Source organism: Theropithecus gelada, chromosome 15 (assembly GCF_003255815.1).
Source record: "Theropithecus gelada isolate Dixy chromosome 15, Tgel_1.0, whole genome shotgun sequence".
NCBI lineage: Eukaryota > Metazoa > Chordata > Mammalia > Primates > Cercopithecidae > Theropithecus > Theropithecus gelada.
This window is the reverse complement of record NC_037683.1, coordinates 53,481,009-53,506,524: the sequence shown is the minus strand read 5'-3', so window position 1 is coordinate 53,506,524 and position 25,516 is coordinate 53,481,009. Positions and strand designations below refer to the sequence as shown.

At 33.4% G+C, this 25,516-nt stretch overlaps 1 protein-coding gene across 3 annotated transcripts in view; it reads right to left on the bottom strand.

Moving 5' to 3' along the window:
* LINGO2 (leucine rich repeat and Ig domain containing 2) overlaps nucleotides 1-25,516 on the bottom strand; it is a 1,258,067-nt gene that overhangs the window by 478,153 nt on the left and 754,398 nt on the right. For all 3 annotated transcript variants that reach the window (XM_025359407.1, XM_025359408.1, XM_025359406.1), the window contains exon 4: nucleotides 25,198-25,283. The gene's annotated coding sequence lies outside the window, so the exon portion shown is untranslated. The remainder of the gene's footprint in view (nucleotides 1-25,197; nucleotides 25,284-25,516) is intronic.

Genomic DNA, 25,516 nt, shown 5'->3' with positions numbered 1-25,516 from the left:
ATTTGCTAAAGGCAATTCCGGGGGAGGGACAACCAGTTCTTGATGCCCAAGAACATATAGCTTCCAAAAAGGAGATGATCAGATGCAGAAAAATGTAATAGAAATGAGAAAATGGAAAGACCTAGAAAAGAAGGTAAATCTAAAAGTGCTATGGAAATTGAAAAGAAAGTGATTTATTTCCTTCTGATCATAAAGATTAGGTGGAAGGAGCATTTAAGATAGCCCTGAGTGACTGGTAAGATTCTGCATCTGGGGAAAACAGTACAGCAAATAGAGGAAAGAGTGTGATGAGAGAGTGTGGCCACAATACCTAGGGTAAGTTTGGGAATGTTAAGTTATCCAGTTTGACTAAAATGTAGGACAAGTCAGGGATGTATCAAGGGAAAAAAGAAAAGCATTACCACCAGATTGGTACCACGTGGTGAAGGGCCATAAGTATCACATCAAGGAGCTAGGCTTGATTCTGTTGGCAACGACAATCCATTCCGCCTATGTATTCACATTTGTGTGTGTGTGTGTGTGTGTGTGTGTGTGTGTGTGTGTGTGTGTGTGTGTTGGGAAGGTAGATTTTATTTGGTTGTTTTAATATTAGCCTTGCCTATAACAAACAGTTTTCTTGTGTCTTTCTAGCCTATGAATCAAGGCATCATGACACGGCCTGTCTATGGGATGCTGTTGTTGGATTTTGCACTAGCTGTCTCCACTGTATTCCAAAGTTTACTTACAGGAAAGCACTGGCTGGATTAACAAAGCATCTTGAAGTTCTATGGTAGACAAGGTAGACTAATTTCTTACTTCATGCATATTCTGCCACAGTATCCACAAATAGTTTATTCTTAAGCAAAGCACAGAAGTGCATTTCTTTTTTTTTTTTTTTTTTTTTAAGTGGTTATGGGCAATGTTTAAAATAAATATCCATAAAGCCAGAAAAGGAGTTTAATATTTAATAGTTCGCCTGTTGCCAAGGTTCTTTTGAATATTGAGTACTGCTACTTAAAGTAGGAATAACAAAGTAAAATGCTATTTTATATAATACTACTCAATACTCAACAAGTTACTGGTCTACTAAAGAGTAAAACAAACCAAAATCCCAAGTTTCTTTTTTTTTTTTCTCTCCCTTTGAAGAATCAATTCTTTATTACCATAGGACAAGTCTGGAAAATGGAGATCAGCTAGAATATTTATAAAAGGCAGACTTGAAATGTTTTGACTGCCATTTCTTACCTGATTTTCTTTGCTTTGATTACTAGTCCCCCCCTATTGGTTCAATATTATCTACTTTATGAATCCATTCTGAGACTGACTGTACAAAAGAAAACTTGGTGACACCATCCACTGGGACTTGAAATTAAGTCACCAAATCAGGCTAAATTATCCAGCAATTTCTGCCTTTCTTAGAGTTGACTAAGGCCAAATCTCATTTCCTTATCCCCTGGTCCATGCGTTGCAGGAAGGAGGGAGTGCTAGAATGTTCTTGGATTCATAGGCACACCATTCCACATTATTCATGCGTCACACTATAACTTAGACTCCCTTCTTGAGATGTCTTCTTGCAACAATCAGACTTGTGGATTAGATTTCCCTGTATGCAAGATGTCTGAAATACATCTGAACTTGTATACCCCTTGAACATTGTTCTTTGGACTGAAAACTATTCTCTCTCACAGTGCTTCTGAAATGTAATCTGTGGACCACTTGTAACAGATTTAAGGACATTTCTTAAAATCAGACCCCTAAGTCCAATCTAAGACCCATCAAACAGATAGAGCACTGGGTCCTGTGAATCTGCATACTCACAAACTTTCTAGATGAATTCTCTGTTCATTAAAGTCTGAGTGTAAGTGCTTTATAAGAAGTGTTCTATTTAACAAATCATCAAAATTTTAAAGACAGTAAAAAAGAGTGGGCTCTTTGAGCTGCAGAGAACAATTAAAGCAGTTTTGGGGGAGGCCAAGGCCACAATCCTTGTTGCTAAACATCTAGAGTAGTAGCATTAATTACAAAGATTTGATTAGATTCCTCTTTGATCCTTTTAACTTTGAGGCTCAGAAAATGACCAAATAAAAATAGTACTTAATCACTGAAGTCTGATCAGTCACATTGGAATTAAACATTTCTCTACCTAATTAGTTTCCTTATCAAATCAACCTAACCCAAGAACACTGTTCCTGTTACCATCAATCCATGCTGTATGTGAATACAGTAGAGTGTTCCTGATGATGGGTTGAAGTACTACTATCAAAAACATAATCTTTACATTTTTATGACTTCTTAAATGTGTATATTAACTTGGCTGGAAGAGATTCCTCATGTTTCTATTTTATACTCTTTTGTCATTATAAAAATAAAAGTTAAACCACATAAAATTAATGATTAATAGTTGTATTTAAATGGCCCATTCTCCTCATTGATTTTATCACTTAATTGTGGTGAACAGTATACATGAGTCTGAGTCCTTTCCTTCGTTTTGAATAGAAATAGTCTTAATTTTCTTTTTCAGTGTTTAAATTGGTAGAGTAGTTTAAAAGACTACAACCGTATTTTCAAAGTTAAAAAAGATAAAATTTTTGAATGCAAGTGTGTCAAATTGTTTAACAAAAATACAGTTCCATATAACTAACCAATAAGGATCAATTATTAGTTCTAATTCTTCAATATTTCCCTGTGTTTATGAGAACTCTACTTGGGAATAATGTTTCAATAATTCACTTACAATGTTCTTTATGAACATTACTCTCAATAACATTCTCTCTCTAGATTTTAAAATTATTATCTGAAGAAAATAATCATTTCATAGAAGGGAAAGAGAGAAGAAGAGAAACAAATGGCAGTAGAATGCTTATCTCACTTCTCAGGCTATAGTCTAACACCAGGAAAATAATGTTTAAACGATGGCATTGAATCTGTACACAAACAGGTTTGATAAAGTTTTACTTTTTTAATTGGATCAACTTGTGGGTTCAATAAAACAACTGAAGAAATTCAGCCAAACCGATTAACAATCACCAAATACAAAAATTCAGGTTGTTTTTATAAAATCTTTGCCTTGCCACCAATTGGGTTAGTATTGAGTAGAAAATGTTCTTAGTGTATTTTTCAACCAATTATTCATTAAAATGTATTATGGGAACAATATTGAAAATCTATTTAGAATGAAAGCTAACTAAATTTCAGATAGTAAATCTAAGTATCTATATTTGCACTTGGCTACATTTTGCCATCAGTCTGTATGAATATTTTGGTATTATATCTTATACCATAAAGAGATTTAGCTACACCCAGTAGCCTATTAAATATTTTAAATATAGGCTTTAATATAGTTGAAATAATTGTACTCTCCTTTAAAAAATTCCAACTGAATATGTGCATAATAATGATCAGCATGAAGTATTTATCAACATTAAGTACTATAAAAATGTAAAATTTTAGTGTATATTACTTTTAAAAGTTCTTGACCAATAAAATATATTGCAATAGAATATTGAGCATATGAGAAACTCTAACATTGACATAGGTAGAGTACACTACAAAATAAATTCTCACTTTATTTACATGTTTTACTTATTTATCCAACATTCATGTGCACTAGTTCAAACAAAATCACAGCAAATAAGATGGATGAAAAGTGACACTTTTTTAGTCTTTTCATTGAGATATGATTTAGAATATTTCCATGTGTAAACTAAGTCAATATTCAGACAATTACTCACATTTTACTAAGCAAAAAAGTAGCAAATTTTACTGAGTGCACAGTCCCTGATTTCAAGGACTCACACATCTTAAGAGAATAATCATAGTAAGCAAAATAATAGAACAGGTTTCACAAACTACCTTGAGTAGAAGGCTTGTGTCCCATGGGATGTTAAATGATGTGTGAAACATGTATTCCATAGAGAAATACATATGGGAAACTCTGCATATTATGAGGTCTGCTCTTAAAGACTCATGATAAACACAAAAACTGAAAAGGCTCTGACTATTCCTAGAATAAAAAAAACACTTGCTTAATTTTATTAAATACATAATTTTCCAATTTTGTTGACCCTAGAATATTCTTTATCCCCTACCCCCTTCAATACACTCTTACCACTCTGCAGGGCTAGTTCCCTTGGAACATGGTTTATGGATAATAGCAATAAAAGTATAAATTAGGGAAAGTGATTGTATACAAGAAGTGATTACATCTGTTGGTCAAGGAAGGTCTTAAATATAGAAATGCCTGGGATGGGTCTCGAAGAATTAGTAGAAATTTGCTAGATCCAAAAGAAAGAAGTACAGTCTAGACAAAATGTAAGAACATATGTACAAACATGGGTAAGAGCCAAGAGCTGTGGAAAAAGTGAAATGTACTGAGTTAGAGGAGAGCAGTAAGAGTTAACCCTGAAAGAATAGGCACGAGACAGATAATCACAGGTCTTGTATATCTTGCTTAAGGAGGAGTTTAGATGTTAAACTTTATTGTGCAAAACTTAAAAAGCCATGCGTATTTGCCAAATATATAAAATTGGGGAAAGTTTAGAATTAGCATTAAGATCAATGACTCTGATAAAAAGATAATCGATTTAAGTAGGATGATACTGGAATAAGAACTCGAATGGCAATATATAATGTACCATAAAGTTTTGAAATGGTTGTTAACAAACATCTTTATTTATTCAATATTTTCTCAGCATCTTCTGTGTTCCAACAACTATGCTAGTCACTGGGGATATGAGAGGGAATAATAAAGAGTTCCTAGAAATTCAATTTATTGTGAACGATGCTCATACAAACAGATAAAATATAGTGAGGTGCATACAATTCCGTCATTTGACACTCTGTACTGTATAGCAAATGTTTGGTTAATTTTTTTGGATGTGTGAAATGGATGAATGTTGGAGGTAACATCAGTGTTCTATTAAAATACAAAGAAACCTGATGCAACATTCTGATCTATTTTGCTTGATAGTAAAATTTTAATACAGTCTTTTAAATTGTGAAATAAATAAAATATTCAGATACATTTTTAAGGTAAGACTCAAAGACAAATAAATTTTGTGATTGTCTTTTCTTTGTCCTTAGGGATATTTAAGTTAAAAATTTTTAAAACACTACATAGACTATTAGGAATCTCTACAAATTTTTCAAAAGAGGAGTAAAATGGTCTAATTCAGATTTATAGAAAATCATACCAGATTTCTTGCTAATACTAGTATATAAATGTATATTGAGCCCTTTATCTCATTGACGCTCCTTTTGCTCAACATCTTTTTGGAACTCCTCCTTGGCTACCACCTTCAGAACCCACAGCACGCAACTCAAAAAGCTTCCTAATTCTTTACTCAGTGTCAGTGTCCTTAGAGTTGCTTTTCTGATTAGTGCTTTAAAAAATAATCCTTTGGATGGCTCTTCTGAACCACATAGATATTGCATATGAATACTGACCCATGCCTTTAATTTTTGCTGCAGCTGCCTTGCAGTCTGTCTGCATTCATGGCTAGAATGGTGAAATGAGAAGATCGAAAGATTAAAATGGATCAAGGAGTTGGAAGTAGGCTTTTAATGAGACATGCTAAAATCAGTCTTGAGTAATGAGAGTGTCACTGTAAATAGAGAACCACCGCTCACAGAGATAACTTAGAAGGTAAGTAAGAGGCTGGAATGCACAAATCCTGTTAAGACATTAGTCATACTACTTCATTTTATTAACTCTCAGATTCTCAGGTTGTAAACAATAAATATCAATATATACCGACACAAGTCAATTTTCCATTGCTTATATTTGTCTTCCTTTCATGACACTTTGCTAAAATTGTTTTTCAACTTTTGCACTTATTTTTAAGCTGTGTCTCTGTTACCTCTCCTGTAGAAATAAGCACACACATGCATACAAACACATGACACCTTCAAACAGTGAACTCAAACAAAATTTCCAAAAGGGTTGATGTAACACCTGCAGAATAATGTATTTAAAAGATGAGTATACAGGCAACAGATAGACATTAGAGGGCATAGTAGACATGAGGAAGTCTACACAAGAAAAGTAAGTCTCAAATGCATTTAAACAGATTGTTGGTATTTAGGATACATACATATACATATTATATATATACACACACAATGTACATATATATTCTGTATTGTATAAGTTTTGATCATTGAAACTGCAAGATAAAGACACTTGAATGAAATAAGATGAAAGTGTGGGAAGCAATACTGCAAAAGGAATCAATTCAAAGCAGTGAATTATTACAGCTAATTCCTTTAAATAGGTTTTTGCACTTGACAGATATCATAGAAAATGGATTTTTCCCTCAAAATAAAGGATGACAAACATTTCTGAAACTTCTTTTTTCCTTAAGGACAATTTTAATATAGATGAAAGAGCTTTAGATAAATGAGTTAACAAAAAAATACTACTTAACCATCTGCTAGAACATAATGTGATACATTTTTGACACCTCTTAGCTTCTTTAGCTGAATTTCAAAATGCAGCCATTAGTATTAAGAACAGGTACTAAGGATTTTCCAAGTCATTTTGTTATTCTCATCAATATTTCTAGTATTCTTTTAGATCCCTTCACTCACTTTCTCTATTGCTTTCTATTTCCTGAAGTTTTAAATAAAATTTCCCTTCTGTTTGTCTTGTAGGAAAAATCATCATGCTTGCCACATAGAATATAAGTTGTAGGAGAAACACAGTGGGAGACACTGGTTAAGGGACAAAAGATATTAACATTTTAGGTGATTGTGAGCTCATAATTTTTCTGGAACACAAGTATTGCATGGCTACTCTTATATACTAGATTATTAAAATAGTTATATCTTTGCCCTACCTGATAAACACTATTGGTATAAGTGAATATATTTTTAATATTAATCCAATATATTTCATAAGAAATACTTGATTTGCAAAGTAATCTGGGCATTAAGATGATTCCCTATCTAAATACTTGCATGGTGACAATGAGGACAAATCTACCCTCTCTCTAATGTAGTTTCAGGCAAGCTATACTCATATAATAAACAACCAGAACATACAATCAAAACCAATGCATGAGTGTAGGATGCAACTAAAGTCAAGAGCCAAAGAGTAAAAGATAGGTATGGGTTTTGAGAAGGGACTACACTAAGCGTAATGTATTTAATTTGTAAATCTGTGCTTTTGCGACAGTCTGGGAGAATAGGCCATGCTACTTTCTTGCTTACAACCCAGCAATGGCATTCGATTATTCATAGGGACAGGTACAAACTACTTACATAAAATATTATGGCCTTCATTAGACAGCCTTTATCTAATTCTGAAATCATATCTCCCACATTCCCCTGCCTTGAAATGAATACTCTTAAAGTACGAACCATTTTGCAGCTCTTCACCTACACCATGGTATCCCAGGTGCTATATTCTGATCATGATGCCCTCTGTATCAGGAAGGCACTGTTTTCTCATTTGCCAGGTGGACACATACTTTTATAAGACTCAGTTTAGCATATTAGTAGTAGAACTACCTTCTATATTCCCATGTGTTCTCATATATCTCATTTTTATCTCCTTTAAGCTTTTTGTTTCTCAAATAATAACTCACATTTTTTAACCTGTTGAAAATGGCTAGTAATTTTTGAGTGTTTATTTTATGCTGTGTTAAGTGTTTTATAAGTCATATGCTATTCAATCACCACATAAACTTTATTAAGGTAAGTACTATTGTTATTGCCATTTTACACATGAGCAAAGTGAAAAAGACTTATCAAAGTCACATACTGGTTAGTTCTAAGACCAAGATTCGACACAAGGCAACTACAGGGGCTGGCCTGGCTTGTCAGTTTACGAACACACTTCTTCCTCCAACCTGAGTTGCTTCTATACTGGATTGCCTCATTTACAGCCTCCCAAGACTTTTCTCCATTCTCTCTCTGTCTTCTAACTCAGAGGCATGGTAGTGCATTTCTTACAAATCATAAAGACTTTCAAGAAAAGGAAGAGAAATCAATATAAAATGTGGAAAGAGTACCAAAAGAGAATTTGGGCTTGCAGAAGTCTCCCTTGATTTCAGAGCCTTGCACCATTCTGACTGTTCATTTTCCAGAGCATAGACAACAGACTGTTTCAGATATCTTTTGAGAAATTGCCCAGTAGTCTACCCATTGGAATAAGTGCCATCTTTCTTCATCCCAAACTATGACCTTGAAGGCCACATGAAGGTTTTTGTTTTTTTTTTTTTTTTTTTGACATGCATGACACAAACTGAACCTACAAACATAAAATATTTGTTAATTTGAAGCTTCTAGTTCAAGAAGTTCCTGTAAAAATATAAGAAATGAATTGGAACAAGGATTCTTTTTGGTGAAAACTCTTCTCTCATTATGAAAGATCACTGGTCTTGCTACAGACATAGGCTATGAACCATTTTGTGTTCATTCCTCGTGGGATTTATTCAAAATAATATTTGACTACTTTTACTATACATGTTATCTTTTCCTCACCCCTTCCACATTTGGAGAGCCTCCAGAACTTGGAAGCAAGAATCATTTTCTACAACTCATGAGGACAGAGTACATTCCTGAAATTGCCAAAGTGCTATAAACTAGCCACTGAAATCATAAGTGAACATGATCACTTACAGAGCTAATTCCAGAAGAAAGACAATCAAGTAGTGCACATCATGGAAATATGTAAACCTAGAGAGATTCAGGAGAAACCTTGACCCATCACAGTGGTTTATAAAAAATGTTCATGAGCTCTGTGTATGACAGTCTTCTTGCATAGGCACAGTATCTTTTCCTTGCATGGGACCAACTATATAGCTAATCACGTAGTACAATGAAAGAAAGCCTTTCAAATAGGACTGAAGTGCTGGCAAAGCACACAATGAAGCCTTGAGATAATTTAATGTGACTAAACTATATGCCATAACCTTCAATCCACAATGATGTCACCATGTCACAAAGTTTTTGCTTGTTTGTTTTAGAGATGGGGTCTCACTTTGTCGTCAGGCTGGAGTGCAGTGGTACGATCATCGCTCACTGCAGCCTCAAACTCCTGGGCTCAAGCAATTCTTCCTGCCTCAGCCTTACTAGTGGCTGGGACTACAGGTCCGTACCACTATGCCCAGATAATTAAAAAAAAACAAAAAACAAAAAACAAACCAAAACAAAACAACAAAGAAAAAAAACCTAAGAGATGGGTTCTCGCTATATTGCCCAAGTTGGTCTCCAACTCCTGGCTTAGGCAATCCTCCTCCCTCAGCCTTCCAATTAGCTGGAATTATAGGTAGGAACCACTGTGCCACACTGAAAGTTTTCATGTAAATACTAGTTCCAGGAATATAAAACTACCTCCAACAAAAGAATGAGAGCAACATTGTACATGAATTTCACATTAATGGTTTCCTTTTCTCTCCCGTCATTGCTACTTTCTTTTCCCCTCATATAAAAAGTTACTGGGAGGCATAAATTTTCATTAATAACACAACTCAGCCAAAGCATTCTCACTGAAAAGAATTAGCAATCCAGGCAGGGTACCGGAAAGTGAATCTCAATGAGAATACTTCACAAGGAAAATTACAAAGGAGACTATAATTATCAATTTCTTTCAAAGCTGTTCAGCTTAATAGTATATAGAGAGAAAACTGTTGGGAAATTGACTTGATGCGGATTTATGAATTGGTAGGACTAGTTTTAAGAGATCAACAACAAATTGCTCTTGTAGCCTTAGATCACAATATGAGCCACATATCGTAAGTCTCAGGAGCATGCAAACAATTTGTCAGAAATCATTCTCTGAATGTTCTTTTAAATTATATTTTATTTTTACTTAATGAAGGATGATTTCTGCAGCTGGATTACATGTTTCTTAAAGGTGCAAGCTCCTATATTTTTATATGTACCAGGACTAACATAGTGACACTTGTTCATAGCTCAAAATCTACTTGCTGATTAACTACATTTTCTGTGATTTTCATTTGTCTTGTTATTTGTCTCATGATAATTTTTACCTCTGCTCACTTCTGCCCCAATATTCACCATGAAACATATCCTGCATTTTAGTTACATTAACAGAGTCACTGTTAATATACTTGGGTCTCTTTTTCTTTTCTTTTCTTTTTTTTTTTTGCATATAAACATATACTGCCAAGATCTGGAGCAAACACTTGGTCATCCTCTCACTGATCTTGTTAGAACCTGAAGTTCCCCTTCCAAAATTCACTTGCCATTAGGTGGGATCCTTGCTACTTGCTTCTCAGCTCTGCTGGTACCTGTCTGATGACCACTGACAGGTTCACCTAAATTTTGATAGACAAACTCCCATCCTTCCACATCCTACTTCTGAAGCTTCCTAGATTAACTGTCCACTCTTGAAGGTTTGCCCTGGCTACAAATGTTAAAGCCATTGCTTACCTTGAACTTTGCTCAAAAACTACATACTCTAAAAATTGGAGAAGAGAAAGTCTACAAAAAGCTATGAAGCATCAAGTAGTACATGCCTATTCTTGTAGGATTTGAGATACAGGAGCAAGCTGTTAAAGATATATAGAGCCCAAATGTGAATTATGATTTTTGCATTACTAAATTGCAATGCAACATGATTTATTCAATAATTATCCATAAAATAAAATCTTGGCATCACTGAATGTATATATACGCTCTATTACAACAATTCCAATAGTACTCTACAAGATTATTTTACATTAATTTGCAAAAAATAGATGATGCTTTAATTATGAAAATAATGATATTAGTAAACTCAAAAAGGCAATCAAAATATATTCCACCATGATGTTATAGCTCTTTCATCTGATCTTCTGGAAACAAGCATTTAAAAGGATGGGAAGGAGAAAACTTAAAAAAAAAAAAAAAAAAAAAAACCTCTGCACATGCTATTGTTTTCTTGAATCTTCACAATAACCCCAAAAGTTAGGTAATTACATACTCATTGTAAAGTTAAGGATTCTGGGCTAAAGAGATTTAGTAACAAGTTGACAGTCAATAGGGATAGTGATACGCTTCAGCACATTGGTTAGTTGTAAAAAATACATGAGAGTTGAATCAGTTTCAACAAACACTGAACATTTTCTATGTGCCAGAAAAAAAGTCTATGTCACCTCATTTTATGTTTCCAGGTAGATGAATGGACATTTAGTATGAATATTAATATGGAACTAGGGTCCCATGTAGACTTTTTGCTCCTTAGAATCAGAAATAATATCTTCTTCACAGTTGTATTCTTAGCACTAGACAATATTCTCAGTCCAAAAATGGTACCAAGTAAATATATTATTTATCAAATAAATAAATGATAATCTGGCATTCTTATAAGACAGTTGCCTAGAAATATTTGAAGCTTCAAAATATTTATATTGTTAAGTAATATTATTGTATGTGCTTTGAAATTTAAAGTGAAGACAATATGTTCGCATATTGTTACTATAAAAAAATCAGTCTTCTGAGATCATATTAGATAACTTACAAACATAATGCCATATATCCAATAAAAACCAATAGTTGATGTGGAAAAATTATTTTAAGAAGGCATATTACACATTCATGTTTTTCATAAGTTGAATAAATGAGGCATATATTTATTATTCTGTGTCTGATGAATTTACTTCTATATCATAGTAATCATGGTTTTGTAATTTTTCCAATCTGTAAATCTGAGTGTGTCTTTTATTTTTATCTATTGTTATTTTGCCAGCTATCCCTTTTTGACACTCATAGTATATCTGATTTAAACAGACTTACTGCCTTTTTCTAACTCCCTGCAGTCTGGAAAACCAGATAATAGCACCAGTTGAAATCATTCTTAATATAGGAGCAAATTTTTTTTTTTTTTTTTTTTTTGAGACGGAGTCTCGCTCTGTCGCCCAGGCTGGAGTGCAGTGGCGCGATCTCGGCTCACTGCAAGCTCTGCCTCCCGGGTTCACGCCATTCTCCTGCCTCAGCCTCCTGAGTAGCTGGGACTACAGGCGCCCGCTACCGCGCCCAGCTAATTTTTTGTATTTATAGTAGAGACGGGGTTTCACCGTGGTCTCGATCTCCTGACCTTGTGATCCTCCCGCCTCGGCCTCCCAAAGTGCTGGGATTACAGGCGTGAGCCACTGCGCCCGGCTAGGAGCAAATATTTTATACACAACACTCACATAAGATATATCTCTTCTAAAATCTCAGAGTCCTTTTAGGATCTTAGTTATTTTCTTGGGAATCAAGGTTGCAAAATAAACGACCTTTGGATAAGTGAAATATTGAACTGTTTGCGAAACTATCTGAGAACTATTAGCAAAATATAGCTCATGTCTAACTTAAACATATTTCCCAATACTAAAACTCAGCCTTGCAGTGTAGGTGACTTTTAAAGTCCAGATTATAGAATGCTTGCTCAAAGAGAAAGATGCTATTAGAAACATATATAAGAATACAGTGCAATAGGCGAAATGAAAGCCAAATAAATAATTTCATGTAATACATAGTAATGGAGAAATGGGAGAAACTGAAAATCTTCCTGGTGTGTAATCAGAAAAATGATCTTTCAATGAAAAGATACTATATAAAATATAATGTATCTGTAACAGGAAATTTTACTCCTCCCTCTGGGAATTAATTCCTCTACTATGCCGGTATTTGGGAAGAAGTGGTAGGATAGATAGTATACCACAGTAATGAATTTCTCCCAGTCTGGAGGGCAAGTATGTGGTTTGTGTGTGTGTCTGTGGGAGGGGTGGAGGAGTGTGAGGTGAAGAAAAGGTAAGTGAGCAAGAACTCAGCTTCGTCATACAAACAGACTAAAAATGTCTAGAACCCGTTGTATCACTTCCCGTTTACTTCAACCTAATTTTTTTTTTTAAACTCCACGATCTCTAGTTGTTTCTAGTGTAGAAACAACTAGAGAGTATTGAAGATACAATATAACCCTAAACACTTGGGCATAAACTCATTCTTGCCTGTCTTTCTTGTTTATCGTCATAGTCTTTTTTTTTCTTATATGAAGAAAAATCTACAGTTTGCCACAAATATTTGATTCACTTTTATAACAACATAAAATGATAGAAGATAGTACTGAAATTGAAGTTGATTCTAAAGGAATACAAATCAAAATAATGTTCCGGATGGGCTTTTTGAAACATATTACACAATATCGAGATAATAAGACAATTTTTGATCTGCCTCACTAGGAGCCTAAAGTGCTATGCAAGCAGCATTTTCCCAGTCTCAGTGCTCTCTCCCCACCATTCATCTCTCACTAGCATTTACTTGGGGGCTTTCCGAAATGGTGTTTCCTGGCCATACAGGGTATCTTCAATTTGTATTTACTCCATTAAAAATAGTAACACATTTTGTATCAAACAAAGTCCTCATAACTTAGGTTGGGCACATACTATTTTTTCTTGACTGGAAATAACTAAAAAATGAAAATAAAAAGAAACGTTAGATTCTTAAAGATGCAAACAATTGCTCTAATGAGTAACAAATATTGAGAATTGATGTCCTGAAAGATCGGGCTCATTTCCCTACAGCTGAGGCACCAGCTGGTCTGACTTAGCACAGTCTGCGAATCAATGTCATTGTTTATATTTGCAGGGATGTGGAGAGGAGAGCAAGAGGATAGTTTCTGAGAGTCTAATATGGACAAAAGTTACAAAAACATCAGGTTCCAAAGGCAAGTAGTAATTCCTGATTATATTTGTTAATGATTCTCAGGCAAAGAAAAGTAATTGTTGTGCAGTCTATGACATTACAGCAATGGTGACAGCTCTACATATTTATCTCATTGAAATTTTTCAACTACTCTGTGAGTTATTAGATGTTAGCAGTCCATTTTACAGATGAGGGAACATAGGCTAAAAGAGTATCAGTGACTTAGTCTAATGTGACAAAGTCAGTACCCACAGAGCCAAGATTTGAAGCATCATCTGTCTCCTTTCAAAATTTATATTCATTCTCCTCTAATGTTATTTCTAATCTTAACACTATTCTTTATCTTTGTTTACGTTAGTCCTAAATCATGCTGCCTTCTAATCTCATAGAATCAGAGTAACTGAATGGACTTCCTAGAGAACCTGACTCTATCCATTAGGGTTAGATGAAGAGAGAACAGTCATATAGCTGCCATTATAATGGTTAGTAACTGTTGCAGAATCCCTAAGGTGAAATTATTTCAGTTCAAATAATACAGAATTATGGCAGATAATTTGATTTTTAACATTTTTTTACAAATAAAACAAAAAACAATGCCGTTATTTTCATTTCATGATCAACAAAAAGGGTCACATGCTAGAATAACATTCATCATGCTCTAGCTAAAAAAAAAAAAAAAAAAAAAAAAAAATTCTTATACCTGAGTTTGCAATGACATCTCACTTTTGAAAGAGATCAAGCACAGTTGGTCCACAACTGAAGACCACAAATGGGGGAAAAAATGGAGTTATAAGTTTCTGCCACCTTTCTCTTCAATCATTATTTTAGAGGGTTCCAAAAATTCACATAGATTACACATAAATGATTTTTTAGTTTGTGCTATTATTTATTGAAGGGATAAAAATTTATCATAACTCTTACTCAGACTCATAGGATATCAGTGATGAAAATATTTTGGGGCATTTTCTAGTCTAATTACCTCCCCCTACAATGTTTAAAACAAGGAAACAGTGGCTCAATGAAGTAATGTGGATTCATAGATTAACTTGGTTGTGAGTAGTAATTAAGTTCTGAGCATTTTTCCAAGGAACTATCTATTATGAACTAAAAATTGAAAAATGACCCATCATAGGATTTCTAAGCCATCTTGGTGACACCTTAAAGAGCAATACTTCTTGACATTAAGTTTTGCAAGACAGTATATGTCTACAAATTGTGGGAACTACATGCAGGGTTAAATATCCTGGACAAATAATACTAGGGTTAGAAGATGACATTTAGGTTCTGGGTTACAAAAGACACTTCTGATATACACTATTATCCTCAGGGAATGATTAATAGCATTTTTTTCTCTATCAAAAGTTTCTTGGTTTGGGCAACAAATTTTATCATTTCACAAGTTACCCTAGTCTTTTTTATTGGTATCTATAATTATTTACCTAGATATGTAACATCAGTTATTAAAGGAAAAATGTCATTGTATAGGAGAGCTTAGCCATTACTTTCAATTTAGTGTGAAGAAATTTATCAAATCTCTTTTATCTGATGCCTAAACTATAATTGATTTTTTGAAGGAGTTGAATGGCAGAACAAAAGAACACTGGCACCAAAAGGCCAAAAATATATAAATAAGTAAAAAAGAAAGAAAAATGGGATGAAGAAAAATGAGAAAAATGTTCACCTGTCTTCCAATTTTGCTCATGGATAGTCTGGATTATAGGTATACTAGGATTTTTCATTTCTATTGAGAAAAAGATCAAGCAATGTGAATTAAATAGGAGGGTTTTAGCCTTGAGCATTAGGGGCAAATGGCCTGTAAAAGGTCATGTGAACTGCCATAAAGGAAAAATCATGGGCATTTACTTGACCTTACACAGACAAATATATGTACATGTGTGCTATTGTATACAAAAATATTCACTTGAGATGGTTTCACAGAAGGGGAGAGAACCAAGATGAGCCACTGAAGAGTTTTAGAATTCAATCATAAAAGCAAATTGAAAAAAACCCATAATGATTTACTGAAAATAAGATAAGCCTATGGTAGCTGTTTTAATTGAGTGCATTTGGCAGGGAAAAATATCTTTAACAGAGCCAATAAATTTAAAGCACCTTATATTCACTCCTCCCTGTCACAATAAAGATAATTATTTATTTATTTAAAGTTAGAAGAAATGAACCTGTTTTCATCTTAATATACTCCACATTATGCCTGTATAAGGAGGAAATCCATAAGTCATAGAGAATCAAAATGTTGCTAGGGTTTTCTACAGATTTATCAAGACAAAACATTTCTCTAACATTTAAGGTTGGGAAGCAAATATTTTGTTCAGGGAAACTACCTCACAATTCTAGTAGTTTATGGTATGAATCATTATTTTATAACACAATATTTCAATATTTCCCCATGTAATTAAATTAGCAAATACATTTTATACAACATAGGATATAAGCTAAAGAGTGATTGGCTTAAATTCTATTCCTATGTTACAATATAACTACTTTGCTATCTCTCTGTTTATCTGCCAAGAAAGTAGTTATGATCAGAAGGGTTTAGCACATTTACTCTGATGTGACTATGACACATTTTATGCTTTTATCAAAATATTTCATATACCCCATAAATATATATACCTACTATGTACCCACAAGAATTATAAATTAAAAATTAACAAAAGACAGCATTCCATTTCACTAAAATTGTGACGTTAACTCAAAGTGTTTTTCTCTTTTATTAAACTGAACACAAGGCATGAATAACATTATCCAGCTATCTCTGCATCACATGCATATTGTTAAACTATAGAAATGGTGTTATAAATTGGTTAAAAATGACTAAAATTATTGTTTATACAAAATTAATCCAAACTAACTCTGCTGATAAGATACAAAGGCAAAGTGGGTGGATCTGTCCTACTAATAAAAATAACTTAACCCTAGCTGACTCTTAACCTCAGCTCTTTCTTCTTTCAAATCATATACTAGAGTAGCGTACAACATAGTAAAAACAATATCGACATGAGAAACTTACAGATTCGGCTTTCCCTATGATGAAAGGCTTATAACATATTTTTTAGTCATTGGAATTCTTCTTTGTTAATGCTGAAATCATATATCTAACATGAACCACAATTCCTTCAAAAGTTAGCTCATGAGACTGTTGCTTGTTTGAACAACAAACTGATTAAAACTAGAAAACTAGAGTAAAATTGAAGAAGTAAATATTTTTATTACATATTATTATTTATTTTATATTATTTTTAATGAGTAAAAATTGGTTGATCCACTGGAATATTTTTAAAGAAGTCTAATTCAACACAGTGCTTATTGGGGTCATAGATTGCAAATAAAAGTCACATAAAAAATTAGTCTTTCCCTTTGAATCATATATTAGAGTAGGAAAGAACATAATACAACTGTGTCGACATGAATAACTAACTGATTCTGCTTTCCCTGTTTGAAAGGTTTATAACATATTTTCAAGTCATTGAAATTATTTCCAATGCTGAAATCATACATCAAAATAATATACAAAATATGCAATATTGTATTACATTCACAATGCATTTTGTTAACAACTTTAAAAAAATAATCAGGAAAGTAGCAGAATAGAAAGCTCAAAGCCCTTTTATCCATCACAGAAAACAAACACTAAAATAAATAGATAAACTTATAGACTGATTCATATAATTTAATAGTATCTCTGATAGTCAGAAATCTACAGAAACCAAGCAAATGCCCAATCAAGAAAAAGCCACATTAAAAATGGTAAGAAATTTCATAGTGTTTTACTTGCCTTTGCCCCATTCTTTATCCTATGTAGTGCTTCACAGGTGGAAGATGTTGGCCCAATACCCAGTTCCCTCACTTGGGCCAGAAAGAGCAAAGTAGATCATATTTGCAAGGTTATAACCAGTGTGAGCACTGCCAAGGCACTGGTTTTTCACCCTCCTTACTTGGAGCTCAGAAGAGGAAAAAGCGGCATAATTTGGATCTTAGGCTAGAAACCATGTAAACCAGTGGCATGCATGCAAAAACTACAGGACAGAGGGGCAGTTGCAGGTCCACAGAAACCCTAAGGTAAGAGATTATTGGGAAAATAATACAATAGAACATCTAAGGCTCCAAGAAGAAGCTGAGTTGAGACTCCTTGAAACGTAAAAGGGTCTGTGAGTGACATCAGCAAGTTGTTAGATTAGAAAGTTCTAGGCCCTTGTTTACCCACAGAAAGTTTAAACACGAGAGACTGACTAATACAGGTTTTTTAGGAGCTCTGGAAAGCAATCACAGTTCTACAGTGTGTATAAGAGAGAAAAGCATAAACACATGCCCAGACAGAATATATGCTCAAAAAAGGTCTGAGAGGACTTTATGTGTTCATAGTACATTGATTAGTAAGTTTTCCGCTGCACAGAGCCAGTCTGCAAAAACTGGGAGATGTGGTCTCTTTTGTAAATGACCAAATTTCAACAAAAATATCATAAAGCATTCAAAGAGATACGGTAATATGGTCCATCGAAAGGAACAAAGTTAATCTTCAGAAACTGTCTTTAAAGAAATACATCAGCCTCACTAGGTAAGACTTTAAAATAATTGTCTTAAATATGCTCAAAGAGCAAAAGAAGAATGTGGAAAAAAAAATTCAAGGAAGTAGAGAAACAATATATGAACATAATTAAAATATTGATAAATATAGAAGTCATAAAAAAAGAACCAAGCATAAATTATGGAGTGGGAGAAATACAATATCTGAATTGAAAATTCACTAGAGTTGTTCAACAGCAGCCTTGAACAAGCAGAGAAAAGAAACAGTGAACATGAAGAAAAGTCATCTAAAACTATTACGTCTGAAGAGCAAAAAGAAAAAAGAGTAAAGAAAAGTGAACAGAGCAGAACATAAGGGACTTACAGTAAACCAATAAACAGAGCTGTACACATTATAAGAATCCAAAAAGATAAAAGAGAGATAAAGGGGTACAGAGATTATTTGAAGAAATAATGGCTGAAAATGTTCCAAATTTGAGGAAATGCAGGAAATCTATAAAGCCAAGAAGCTCAACAAATTCCAAGCAGAATAAAGAGATTCAGAAGAAGAGACATTACAATCAAATTTTTGAAAGCTAAATATAAGGAGAGAATATTGAAAGCAGCAAGAGAAAGAACACTAATCGTGTACAAGGGACCCTCAATTAACCTATCATTGAATTTTTCAGTGGAAATCTTGCAGACCAGAAAGCAGTAGGATGATATATTTAATGTGCTAAAATAAGAAAAACAAAACAAAACAAAACAAAACAAAAAAACCTGCCAACCTAGAATCTCGTATTTGGCATAAAGCTTCTTCAAAAATAGGGAGAAATTAAAACATTACCAGACAAACAAAACTGAGACAGTTAATTACAACTAGACTTACTGTGTATGAAATGCTAACAGGAGTCTTACAACTTGAAATAAAAAGATGGTAGGCAGTAACTCAAAGTCATATGAAAATATGAAATTCTCCAGTAAAAATGAACACAGGCACAAACACAAATAACAGTATTATTTTAATTTTGGTTTGTGACTTAACTTTTTATTTTCTACAGGATTTAAAAAAATGTATAAAAATAATTATAAGTATACGTAAAGGAATACCCACTATGTATAGATGTAATTTGTGAAATCAATAACATAAAGAGAAACCGGGTGAAGCTCTAAAGCAGTAGAGTTTTTCTGTGCATTGGAGTTAACTCGGTATGTGAAAAAGCTCTGGAGATTGATGTTGGTGATAGCTGTACAATAATGAGAGTGTATTTAATCCTACAGAACTGTACACTTGAAAATTGTTAAAGTTGTAAATTTTTTGTCATATATATTTTACCACACTAAAACAAAGAAAAATTTATTTGAATTTTGCTAATTCCTGATAATATGGCTTCATAGGCAATCATACCATAAGACAACATAGTATTAAATGATGCACACACAAATTGTCTCAACAACATATCATCCAGGCTCTCACACTGGAAACTAATAGTACTGGAAATAAATCAACCATTACATAGCTCACCAGAGGAAATGCCTTGGAAAGTGATGGAGCTGTCACACTTGCTGCATGGTTGAGAGCCCTAGGCCCTCTGTCAAGATCATGCTGCTCTCCTGGATCATTTTCATGCCTGTTGCCCATGTGCCATCCCTAGTTTCAAATGGCTGAACAAATAATTAGTTTTCCCAACACACGAATGGGGTATGCAATCATTCTCTGCAACAAATTTTAATCATCGCCATTCAGCTGTGATTCTACTGTCATAAGATAGGTTGGTACCCAATGAAACAGGACAAAACTTGATAGATTCTCATGTATTAATTAGCTAATGGGAAAGTCAAAAAAAATAGATGTTGAATTTTAAATTACATGGGATTGTCAGACTTGCAAACAATTAATGACATAAGGTTTTATATGAATTTTATATATAATTATATATATATTACATATATGTAATAACTAATATACAAAATATAAGAAATATATAACATACCTTACATGTAATTTTCTTTATATATAATATATATAATTTTCTTTATATAATAGGAAATTATAGGTTTTTTAAGCCTTGAATATTCATTTAGTGGAGGCGAACAAAGTTACTATGCTTCTTAATGCCTCTTCTAAATGTCCATGTACCCTTTTAACTTAGAGGAAGGAATTGTTGATCTGGTATAGCAATGCCATCTGTCTTCGTTAATTTTCTGTTGCTAAAATAGAATACCCAAGACTGGGTAATTTGTAAAGAAAATAAGTTTAGTTGTCTTACAATTCTAGAGGCTGGGAAGTCAGAGTGTATGCTAGCAGTTTCTGGCATGGGATTTCATACCGTGTCATAACATGGTAGAAAAACAGAAAAGCAAGAGAGTGCGTGTAAAAGAGACCAAACAAGAGGATGGCCTTACTTTAACAGCCTGCTGTCTTGGTAAATAATCCAGTCACTTGAGAGCAAGAACACACTTACTCCCTCAAGAATTAACAGGATAAAACAAGAGTGGCATTAATCTCTCTCAGTGACTTAATCACATCTTAAAGATCCAACCTCCCAACGCTGCTACACAGGGAATCACATTTTTCACATACATAAAATAACCATGTATCATAGGTTGTGAATTGTGGGAGACACACTCAAACAATAGCACCATTCTTACCAGTTATAGCAAAGTTAATTAAAACCACAGTGGGATACCACAATATACCCAACAGAACAGCTAAAACAAAAATCTCTGATAATGATTACCAAGTGATTATAAAGATATAGAGCTACTGGAACTCTTATACTATGTCAGTGGGAATACAAATTGGTATAACTCTTTGGGAAGGTAGCATCTATCTATCAACAAGCTTTTAAGCCACATAAACACAATTACACAGCAAGAGAAATTTTCACACACATGTCCCAAAAGATATGTATAAATACGTAAGGTCCAAAATCTGGTCATGATGAAATATATTGAAAATTAAACTATTGCCACATATAGGAATCTCATATACACAATATTGAGACCAAGACGCCGACATAAAACAAGTGTAAACACTATTATTACATTTATGAAACTCAAAAGCAGGCTAAATAATCTATAGTTTTAGAATTCAAGAAAGGGGTTGCCTTGTGAAGGAATGGAATTTGTGACTTGGAAAGAAAAAAAGGGCCCTTGCAATGGTGTTGATTATGTCTTATTTCCTAATTTGAGCGGTATTACACAGTGTTGTAGACATTCTGATAATTCATTTAGCTATTCATTTATGATTTGCACACTGTTCTTATGTATGTTTCGATACAAATACTCGCTTAACCTATGATACATGGTTATTTTATATACCAGAAAACAGAAGAGACTAAAGTTGAAAAAATAAAAGTTACTTCTTATTCCACTAGTGCATTGACTTCAAGTCTTTTATTTTTTAATACGTAGGTTCACACATGAGTAATTACTCAGCATTGGTAGTTTTTCTAGGTTAACACAGATTATCAAAATATGTTAAGGAAATCAAGAAAATCTTGAATAGACCAATAACCATAGAAGCATGAGAAATTAAAAAAGAAACTATTAGACTCAAGATAATCTTTGTCTAAGTTTACTATTAGGTTGTCCTAACACTTAAAGAACAAGTAATTTCCATGCACTACAAAAAATCTTAGACCACAGCAAACAATTTATTTTTTAAAAAACCTTTCCATTTATTTCTTCAACAAGATTTTTTCCCTTGCAATTGTGGAATTAGTGCTTCTTTTTTATTTATTTTGGTCTCTTGTTTTCATAAATAATTACCTATACATTTGTTTCTGTTTTCCATACTGGTCATATATTTTCTCTCATTGTTTTTACAGTTTATCTTTGCCCTCTGCAGTTCTGAAGAAACTGAGTGCTCCTTCAGTTTCCTTTGCACAAATCTGATTCTGTTCTTTGTTGCCTCCAAAGACAGATATCATTCTTCTGTAACATTTTGGTTACTTTTCAATTGTTTGTACTTTAGTTTATCCAATCTCTGTGTTTTTTATTTCTGAGTCATTTAATGCATACGCAAGGATGGAAAACAATTTTCTAAAACATTTTTTCTGGTTTCTGTATTAATTCTTGCTTTACATATGCTTTTCTTCTGAGATTTTAATTTTTCATGTCAAGTAATTACTACTGACAACCAGTTTTGCCTTAATGGTTTTGTTGTTATTTTTTCTTTACTGATCTGAGATTGTGACAAAAATCTATTGAAGTGTAGGATTTTCTAACAGACAAGTGACAAGATTGACCATTAGCCCTTGGTTCTACTGATAACTTGTTTTTTTTTTTTTTTTTTTAGCAGAAACCTTCTCAGCTTCACGGTTGAAGAGCAGATTGTTATGAAAAAGCTCAGGACCAAATTCCAATGAGTAGCAAGCATTCTATTAATGCAATTTTTCTAGAATGTTGGTAGATGGTTCATCATCTTTCCCCACTCTGTGGTCTTCTCACCTTGATCTGATAACATCTCTAGAGCCTCTCTCTCTCTCTCTCTCTCTCTCTCTCTCTCTCTCTCACACACACACACACACACACACACACACGTGTGAGCATGCACACACTACTACTGTCTCTATTTCCACTATTGTAACACCTACAATGCTTTTGGGACTATATCTCTCTTTCCTGGGACATAATGCATTACTGTAAGTTCTTCCTTCCTTTCTTCCATTTTCAGAGGGATCAGAAAAAGTAATCACCAAATAAATACAGATGTAGAGGCATTGATTGAAGAAAGGTGCCCATGTATGACTGCTTAATTTTCTGAGTGATACAAATCTTGGATCTTTCAGTCAGGGGGAAGAAGCATAGAGTCTCTCTACATTACTTAAGGCCATAGGTTTTCTTTACTTCCGTTTGTGAATTTCAATTTAGAAATGTAGAGTCTTCCCAGAAACTAATAATAGGTTGACTGAAAGTGTCAGTTTTGAATATTATCATAAAATGTCATCTTTCTCTGGGCGCTTACAGCCATTTTAAGCTAAATCAAGCACTGTTAAGCTGGTAGAACTTAAAAAAAAAATACTTATTTCTGACATCTTAAACTATGATAAAAAAACATTCCATCAGCATAATTTTGAGAAAAATTCAATCTTCCTTTAATGTTTACTCACAACCAAAAGCTATTCCCGAACATCTGTGTAATATTACTTTGACACAGATGGTAAAATAGTTATTAATAAAATAGCACATGTAAATATTTGGATCCATTTCAGTAGAACTGAGAAAGCCACAAAATCATCTTACAAAGTAAATTTTCATTGCTGACTCAATGTGCATTTTACTTTGCACCCAAAAGTGCTGCAATTTTCTTTGGTAGTTTTGAAATAACAAGCAACGTTTATTTTCAAGCCCCTTCAATGTAGTGTGGAAATGAGTACGTTTTTATTTCATAGCAGGCCAGGATCCACATTTATCTCTCAGAATTGTACACAGGTTGGTATACTGCTTTGAACTGACAAGGTCTAGTCTCCTAAATACAATTTAACTTACCTTTTCAAAGAATAAAAAAATGAAAAAAGAAGAGACATAAAAAAATCTTGAGAAAGTTTTTCAAAAACACAACACTTACTGAATTTTTACAAGTCTTGATGTCTTATAAATCAATGTAGAATAAGTCGTTCCTACAGGCTTCCAAATGTTTCCCCCAATTTTTTAATGTCAATTGTTTCATACAACTCTTTTATAATTTTTGTCATTTTTCATTTTTCTTGCACCAGTTTCATTTTAACAATTTGGAAGTTGATCTTCTTGTCCCTTGGACCATAAAACAGGTTTGTTACTGTGTGTTCAGGAAGCCAAGGCTACTATGAAAAGACCTGGACTAGGAGATGGAAAACCTAGACTGAGTGTTACACTTGTATCACATGAGTTTTACCAGTGCTGTATGGTCAACTGTCACCTGTCTGTATGGTCAGGCTGATGTCAATCTCTAAACAATAACTGGTCTGCATCATGAGGATTTATGGAGATTGGGAGAAAGTATGAAAAATGTTATAGAAATGAGGTAATTTGTTGTTTGTAGAATGAGGATAAATAAGAATAAAAATATAAATCTGTATATTTTCTATCTTCTTATCATTTTTTCTAGAAATTAATTTTTAGTAATTTTACAAAAACATTGAATCTGCAATGCATAAAAAATAAACTGACTCTTAACTCACAGAGTGTCTGAGAAGTACTGAGCTCTAAGACATCCAGAGAGCCAGTTAATGTCTCACAACCTGAATTTCTTTATCTGTAAAAATATGAATAATGAACTCCACTCTGCATTTTTTACAGAGTATGTGAAAACTAAACACAATTATGTGTTCATAAGCTGTCAATAAATATAAGGTCTCACATAAATATATAGTCATCATGTATTAAGTAATAATTATTTGTGAAGTAGCATGGTGTCTCAGCTAAAAGAAGCCTGGCATATATTAGATACTAAAGGTTTTTTGACTTTATAAATAAATACAAAAGTAGAAATTTTGGCAATGGGTACAATTGTATACAAAATAACTGTCTCATGGAGCAGCATATGATTTAAATGCAAGTCACATCATCTGTTAATAGCAAACTTTCTTCCTCTATAAAACAAGGATAATTATCACTACTAATTTCAGGTTGAGGCAAGGAACAAATAATACAGTAAAGTATTTAGTGGTTAGTACTTGGTACATGAAAAGTATTCAGTAAGTATTAGTCATATCTTTAAGTTCTTTATGCTAAGAAAACTACTGAATTCTTTATATGCAATGTCTTAGTTAATTCTTATAAAAATTTAACCAGATAACTATGATAATCTCCATTTTAAAATAAGGAAACTAAGACTCAATGTCAGCAACTTCCACAGTCCTACACAGCTACTTTAAATCCATGTCTGTCTATAAAAAAGTCTGGTCAAGTTTCCCACAGAATACCACCTCCCGAAAGTCTTCCAAGTCATGAGAATAAATTTCACAGTCTACATTTTAGAAGCTTTCTCATTTTTATTTATAAACTATGAAGACTTCCTGCATAAGACACAGAATCAACAGATTGCCTGAAACATAGAAAAAGGGGCCCACTTACCAGTTTGAATTGTTGGGTTCTTCATGCTGGTGGTGGCCACTTTTGGTGCTCTGCTCTGAGCTTCTTCTCATAACCCTATTTCCACGCTGCCAAAAAATAGGAAATGAAAAGAAAAATGACACTCGCTTGCTTCAAGAAGGATTTTAATATATTAATGGCCATACCGGTAATAATTAACATATATAGTATTTGTTTTATAAATGTTTGAAAGAAACACAATAGGGATTAATTCACTTCACGTGTTTGTGATTTTTCCATTTTGAAGGTAAGTATATTGTTACGTTTAATTAGAATTCATAGAACATAACAATCTATTAAA